Source organism: Aplysia californica, unplaced genomic scaffold (assembly GCF_000002075.1).
Source record: "Aplysia californica isolate F4 #8 unplaced genomic scaffold, AplCal3.0 scaffold01435, whole genome shotgun sequence".
Taxonomy (NCBI): Eukaryota; Metazoa; Mollusca; class Gastropoda; order Aplysiida; family Aplysiidae; genus Aplysia; species Aplysia californica.
The window spans coordinates 73,674-81,793 of record NW_004798705.1 but is presented as its reverse complement, the minus strand read 5'-3'; the positions used below and the strand labels follow the sequence as shown (position 1 = coordinate 81,793).

General features: G+C 41.3%; 1 non-coding gene across 1 annotated transcript in view; it reads right to left on the bottom strand.

Annotated features, from left to right (window-relative positions):
- The window catches only part of LOC101862475, a 10,334-nt gene extending 6,989 nt beyond the window's left edge, over positions 1-3,345 (bottom strand). Inside the window, exon 1 of the transcript XR_004859427.1 lies at positions 2,903-3,345. This is a non-coding gene — a transcript (uncharacterized LOC101862475). The remainder of the gene's footprint in view (positions 1-2,902) is intronic.
- Positions 3,346-8,120: the final 4,775 nt, after the last annotated feature.

The following is an 8,120-nucleotide window of genomic DNA, read 5'->3' as shown; positions in this document are numbered from 1 at the left end:
ATTAGGGGAAGGGGGTGGCTGAATCCTCCCATCCAGTACAGCAACGATGACGCCTGATCTTCAACTGTGTGATATTAACTTAGAGGGATACAGGAGCCAAAGAAAAACAAAACAAAATAAACAAAAGAAAAACAACTAAGCTGAAACATTTTTTTTTTTAGATCAGAAAAAATTAAAACAGAACAAAACAAATTAACAGAACATGCGTTCTGGTCTTTCTGAAGTCTTTTTTTAATTAATTTCTTTATTTTACGGCGCTCGCAACTGCATGAGGTCATATGAGCGCACAGGACACATTAAACTTTTTCAGTTGGTAGGAAATTTTGAATTTTGCCCGGGTGGCGGCCGAAGCCCACTCTAATCGATTTTAGACCACCAAGGGATCTTTAACGTGTGCAATTTGCGCTCGAGCCTTCCGAGATTTTTCGCCTTGTCCGAGAAGGCTAGGTGTAGATCTTTCCTATCAGAAGATCAGGGGTGTGGTTGAAAGACAGCAGTAAAAAGGAGCCAAGGAGTAGCAGTAGAAAGGCTGCAGAAAAGGTCAGGAGCCCAGAGGAGGGAGCAAAGGAGGTGAGGGGGGGGGGGGCAGAAAGAGGAGACGAAAGCAGACGACAGAACATTGCTTGAGAGCAGCAAAGGAGGGGAAAGGAGAACATTTTAGAGAATAAAATTCTGGTCGCTACCCTGATTCGAACCCGGGACCTTTGAATGAGAGGCCAATACCTTATCCTCTAGGCCATGAGAATCCCCTTTCTGAAGTCTACGATAAACACACAATCTCTACTGTGTTGAACTCAAAGTCTCCTCGGTGGCGCTTATGATTAAACATCAACAAAACAAAGGGGTTGTCGGAGTTATTATGAACATTGTTTATTATTGTTATTTTCTGTGAGTGTTTTCTTTTCTTTTCTTTTTCCATAATATTTGTTTTGTTTACATAGAACTTTGTTCATAATCTTGACGTTGAACAATAGCATTTTTCTCTTTTGTTCTTTTAAGACATGTCATTTTTATGTAAAAATCACACAAATGTCCTTTTTCGGTCAAATTATGATCTTCCACGAGGGACATCATTGGATTTGTTATTAGTATTTCAGTTCGGTTTTCGTCGAGTCTCCGCAAAATACCGAGTTTTATCTTGGGGATTTGTGCAACAGAAGGCGAGGAGCAGAAATGTCACAACAGAAAATTAGACTCAGGATTAAAAATTATTGCAGACCTTCTAATTAACATGTGTAGAATTAACTTTTACAGCGAGGGTTTTTCAGGGTTACAGGAGAGAGAGAGAAAGGGAGTCATAATGTCCTATCATTAGCCAGATTTTGACGTTTTCAGAAGATTAGGGTGTATGTGTAGACAGATGGATAAGCAGAAGGGACGAACGGTCAACGCCATTCTTGCTTCTGTGAGAAATTAAATAGTAGTACATTAGAAGTAATAAGACAAGAGGTGAATGTAGGCCAGGAAGAGAGGGTTCTTGGCAGCGCAAACGGCGAGCATAACTAACTTCGAAAAGCAGATAACAAAAAACCCCACTGATTACTGATAGCAAACTTCTCAGGCTGTCTTATAATAATAATATAGCGATAAGATTCTAACGTCAAATAGGGACATTTTTAGCGTTGCGAAATTCTTGGTAATACTGTAGTCTAGATTTATCTGCTTGCGTTGCTTGGGTGTTAGTTATACCTTCAAATTATTCTTTTGTATCCCACTTTTTGTCACTTTCCCGTATGAGGGTCACGAGTTATGGCTGCAGTCAGGCCTGATATCCTTGACTTCCATGCCAAGCAACGTCGGTGACACACACAACTAGGAGAGTGGTTAAGGGGGGTGTTTTTGTTTTATTGTTTTCGTAAGCGTTTTACTAGATTTGCAGCATAGTTAGGTCGTACAAGTGCCGAAGATGAGAGGTGTTAAAAGAGAGTAACTCATACAATTAGGAAGGAGAATAGATTATGAGAATAATAATGGATAAATAGCATTTGTACAGCGCAAACTCCTGCTCAACAGCAAGATCTATGCGCTTTTTAATCTATATTAATACCTCAGCAGACCTGATAGCATTCTGAAACAATCTTAGCTTCCTATGAAGCACACAGTGCAAGGTGTGTGTTATAGGCGCTAAAAAAAGGAACATACAGACGTGCTGTCTATGGCTGGGTACCCTTTCGAACTTAGGTGAAGTGAGGAAAATTCGTGTTAATTAGTGCCTTTTCCAAGGGCACAACTTCAGGCCTCAAGCTCGAACCCCGAACCCGCAACCTCACGATAACGAGTCCGGAGCCTAACCGCTAGGCTACTGACATTAACCCTAACGACGATTAATGTTGGATAGGTAAAAAGGAGCAAACCACACCAGAGCACCCACCAACCACCCACAATGGGGGTGTGTCCACGAGCTGCTCTGCACCCGCTAACATCAGCTAAAGACAACTTGTTGGTGCGATGTGGTGACTAGAAATGAATTGCTTGTATGATATAGAACGGTGCATTGTGCATTTTAGTCTGCTGCTGTAATAGTTGAAAATAATTTATGAATGACTGTACTCGGAGTTGCCCGCTGGTATTAACTATTTTTTTTTCTTAATAAAAAAACCACAACAACTTTTGCTTTGACGCCATTTAAAGTACACTCAACGGTGTTTAAAATTTACAAACCTACACCCATGATTCATACCTCTTACTTCCCATACACTAAAGACGATTTTTATATGAGCAAGCTATATTTTTAGTTGTAATGCTTTGTGAAAAGTTTCTTCAATTCATAATTTGAGGCCGCACTTAAATATGGCTCTTGAAGGTTTTCGGCTCTTTGAAAGACTTGATGTGCCCTGCAAGGTATGTGGAAAACTACAGTAAAAATGATGAGCTGAATGTAAAATAAAATGTAATCACTTACCATTTTCAGATAATCACCTTTGCCACAGGCTAAAAAGACTCAGTGTTTCCTGTGCAGTTGACTGCCAACGGTTACTAATGATGGGTGAGATCGGAGTTGTATTCAACACATCTAATCAACGTGACCCACTTTATGGTCAAGCACTTTGCGTCACAAACTAATCGCAACATCAGATAGGATAAAATAACTTTTAGCACAGCCCTGCTAGACATGCTGTTGTGAAGTAGCTTTACTGAATTTGTGCTCTAACAATTAACGTGAGTGTCTAACCTTCAGTTGCTAGTGTCTTGGCTGGGTTATATTATTATATCGTGTAGGAAACACATAGACAGAGAACAACAGCGTACTACAGGATAACTAAAGAAAGCATTTAGAAATTGTTTCATACATTACATTTTATTTAGGACGTTGTTGTGAATAACAAGAAAATGAAATGCATTAAAAATATAACACAAATAGTGAGCTTGACATTATTATATGTTCGACAAAAAGCTGCTGCCCCCCCCCCCCCCACACACACACACACACACACACACACACACACACACACACACACACACACACACACACACACACACACACACACACACACACACACACACATACATACTGGCCCGTCCATTTCCACCCTCGTTTACCAATTCCCATTGCATTTTTGCTTCAGTGCTCAGAAGTTGTCTTAAATCAGGGGCAAAACATCATACTGAAGAGTATGAAATAGAATCACATATATTTTGTTGAGTTTAAGACAAAAGTCTTAGCAACAATATTGCATTTATTTAGCTCATATCCATGCTCTACGGAAAGGTCTATGCCAGAGGCCTCTAACTCGCGGCCTGCGGGCAAACTGAGGCCCGCTGGACGATATTTTACGGCTCCTACTTGACATCAAAGTTTAATGTTAGTGTCGCCCAAATGTACATCATGTAACTGAGCTATGTACGAGGACGCTCTGTCAGGTCTCTAGTAGTAAGGAGTAAGTAACAGAAACCTACCCTGCAAATTCGTTCACTCTCTGAACTACTATTAATAAAGACTGAAAAGAGTAGATTAAGTGCACTTGAACAAAATACTTGAAACCTTTTTTAGTGGAATATTTGATGCAGCCGACGCTCACCCAAACTCTACCTCAAGTGACCTCCGGGTATTTTGAGTTCAAGACTCCTGTTCTATACACTTCACGACTATTAATGATAGTATAGTACTATCTAGCCTCTAATATAGTAAAGAAGGATATCTATATGCAGAGTAGTCCCTGTACCCCTAGCCCCCCAACCTAGTGTGAGATTTCGTGCAAATATTTTGGAGCTTTTGACGACGAATAAAGGCTGGCTCCACAAGGGAACGAAGAGAAAATGGCTCGTCTCTGGACTCTAACGAGCAAAACGTGGGTAGCCTAATAATTCTATTAAAATAACAGAAGAAGCAAAGGCGTCAACAACAACAAAAACAAGGATTTAGAAACAAACTCTAACAAACTCAGTGCTCTTTATGAGTTTTCTTAGTACATGTATTAATTTTATTAATCCTCTATTATTGCTAAAATATAGATCTAATGATAATATTTTGCACATCCTGTTTAGTCTAGCTGACACAAAAGCAACCCCAACCCAATAGACCTGAATGAGGTGCTGTTTGCGGACGATCAAAGCCTGGCACATGAGAAAGAAGAGCAACTTCAGGAGCACACAGACAGGCTAAATACACAATGTGAAAAGCTCAGCATGAAGATCAGTAAAAGCAAAACAGAGACGATGAAAGTCAGCAGAACACCTTGCAACCGTAACATCGCCATCGACAGAAATCCGCTGAAACAAGTCAGCGAGTTCAAGTATCTTGGTAGCATCTTTTCGGAAGACGGACGTCTCAACAGAGAAATTGAGACAAGAGTACAAAAGGCTAACAACGTCAGCTACCAGTTTGCCCCACTCCTCAAACATCCTATCATCCCCATTGAGACCAAAGCCAAGCTTATTAACTCTATCTTCATCCCCACCTTGACCTACCAGTGCCAGACATGGACCCTGACCAAAAGTCTGGAACTGGAACATAAGATAACCACCTGCGAGATGAGATGTCTAAGGAGAGCCGAGTCGTCAAGAAAACCAGACGGGACATGGTAAGAAACAATACGATTAGAGAATAAATGGGGGGAAAAACACCTGTCTTCCACTTCATCTGAAGGCAAACAATCAGGTGGTTTGGAAATCTCACACGTACGGCACCTGACCGGCTTGCCAGTAAAGCCTACTACAGGAAAGTGTCAGGGTACAAAGCAAGAGGAAGACCAAGGAAGACCTGTATCCAGGGTGTGAAGGATATCCTGAGAACATTCAATATCCCACCCAGCCAGGCCGTCAAACTTGCTAGAGACAGGAAGCTTTTTCTCCCCTCGACGCCCTAGAGGTACAAGAGGACGGATAAAGTAAAATAAGTAAGACACACAAGCATCATTTGATAGGGTCGGACGAGGAGCAAAGACAAAAACAAAAACAAAAACAAAACATAAAAAAACCACGAAAAATCATATCAATAACGATGTAAACAATTCACACTCATTACAACTATCTTGCTCTGGCAGAGTTTCGCCTCTTTCGAAAGGACCTTTTGGTGTGTAGTAGGAAGCTAAGAATACGCAAAAACAAGAAAAAATATCCCCAGTGACAATACGTTTTTATGGAGGTTGCATAGACCGCGATAAGGAAAAGATTCTGTGTATTCACAGAAAATCACACGAACATTGTATTCTCACTGGCATCTGGTTTTCACTGTCTTTCTGGGAACAGAAAGTGCTTAATATTACAGTCACAACATTATTAGCTTATCAAGGTCGCTATTCACAACACGTGTCCCGATGGACAAAATAATTCTAAATTATCTTTAGCCTTATATCTATGGGACCTGTCGTTGCATTCAGGTAACGAGATAACACAACCGTATTTATATACTCTGTCACATTTTTAAGTATACACTGTGTTAAAATTAAAATAGTTAGTTTCACAATGCGTCGATATTCTTTCAAATTTCAGGAATACGAATTCAATCAATTTTAAAAACAAAAACAACAACAACAATACGGAATGTTAACATAACAGGTTTATTGACGAGTGACAAGAGTGTGGGGGTGATCTACAAAAGTAACAGGATCAGTAGCGTTGATGACGGCCTGACATCGTCGCCGCCTTGAATCAATCAATCGCTGCACTGCCTGTTGAGGGATGTTATATAATAAAATATATATATAAAGAGAGACAGAGAGAGAGAGAGAGTGAGAGAGAGAAAAGAATCACATCTGGGATTAGCTATTCAAATCTACCACGGAATGGCCTTATAAGCAACAGAAACAACAACAATAACAGCAGCAACAACAAAAACAACAACAACAACAACGACGACAACTACAACAACAGCAACAACAACAACAACAGGGTCAAGGACCCGTATAGACCGTAGAGGGTGACATCTCTGTAGTCCTTTTGTCGTCTTTTACCACGGGGTTCTCGCTGCTTCTGTGAGGACCTTTGTCTGTGGCAGGGACAGGAAGCCACTCCAGTCAGAGCTTTGTCAGTGGCAGGGACAGGAAGCCACTCCAGTCAGAGCTTTGTCTGTGGCAGGGACAGGAAGCCACTCCAGTCAGACCTTTGTCTGTGGCAGGGACAGGAAGCCATTCCAGTCAGACCTTTGTCTGTGGCAGGGACAGGAAGCCACTCCAGTCAGACCTATGTGGGGGAACATTGGTCTGTAGGAAAAACAGTCAAACCTGTGTAAGACGGCCATCCATTGTCAAGAGGAAACCGTATAAGACAGGTGGCCTTCTTAGACTGGACTGATCAAGAGGAAGAAAACAAACCATTCCCATCTGAGGTCCCAATCGAAAGAAGCCGCATTGCTGTTGTTTTTGTTGCTGTTGGTTTTTGTTGTTTTTTGTTGTTATTTTTATTTTGTTGCTGATTGTGCGCAAGACTGACAATAAAACGAAATGTATCAGACGAGTAATGCCGAGTGCTGGGGTAAAACAAACACATGGGTCGCCAGCGCTCGGAGAACGAGCGACACTTCTGTCACAAGTTCATGTTGACGTCCATTGTTTCTTTGTTACAGACTGGGTAAACAGTGACCACTCGTCTCACATACGATTTGTGTATGAGTTCTGGGCGGGGTTTCTGGGTTATGAGGGATCACACGCTTACCTCACCAGCAGCTGAACATTGGTACCTATTGGTCAACAGTGGGAGAGGCCTATGCAACATGATCGGGTGGAGGGACTACCTGACAACAATGACAGGTGATTGGATTATGACGGCTCGCCCTCAACGCCAGGGGCCAATTCACAGTTTATTACAAAACGCAATGGAGTCACTGAGGTGGACGTCTAAGACAGGTGTTATTGTTTAGTGTGATATGGTTTGTGTGATAAAATATGGTGGCCGCGGCTACGTTGGACAGGTGCCAGTTTTACACAGTTAAATTATATAGAAAAAACGCTAGGGGGGAAATGGAAAGAGGCCATTTGTACTGGTGGCCGTCTTATAGAGTTGGCCGTCAGGGCAGGTTCGACTGTACACAGACGATTGGGGACTGTCGCTGTATGTAGATTGGCCACTAAGCTGTCCAACTAAGAGCTGGCATTGTATTTATAGGCCACAGAGGGTATGGAAGTAGGAGGGGCTGACTTCTCAAGACAGTCTATCTTGTGACCTAAAGCAAAAGCAACACCAAAACTAACAACAGTCTTCGCCGGCGACAGGAGACCAGCATGTCAGATGGACAAAACAGTGCTGTCCCGGCGGTTTTATGCAAAAATAATTCTGAAATTATACAAATTGAGCCAAAAAATTTGAAATTATGCTATTCTGTTAATTTTAACGAAAAATGATCATGGGGAAAAAAATCAGAAAATATGCAAATAAAAGATCAAATTTTGCTAAATTATGCGGGGTGCTTATAACCACGGGGGACAGACAGTGTCAGAAAACCAAAGCTAACAATCTATCCTTTGAATCGTATTTATGGACGTCAAATGACATAATATGTCTGGCTTACGAGTGCTGTCTTTCCTTCCTTGTGTTTTGTTCACATCTTTATTCATTTAGAACATGTTTGTTTCTGTTCCAACTCCGTTTTACGTCTATTTATGAAACAGGTTAGGTTAGGAACTAACCTTTTTCGGTCACAACTTTTCGAAAAAAACATAATTTTTTTTCCAGTGGGCACCAAA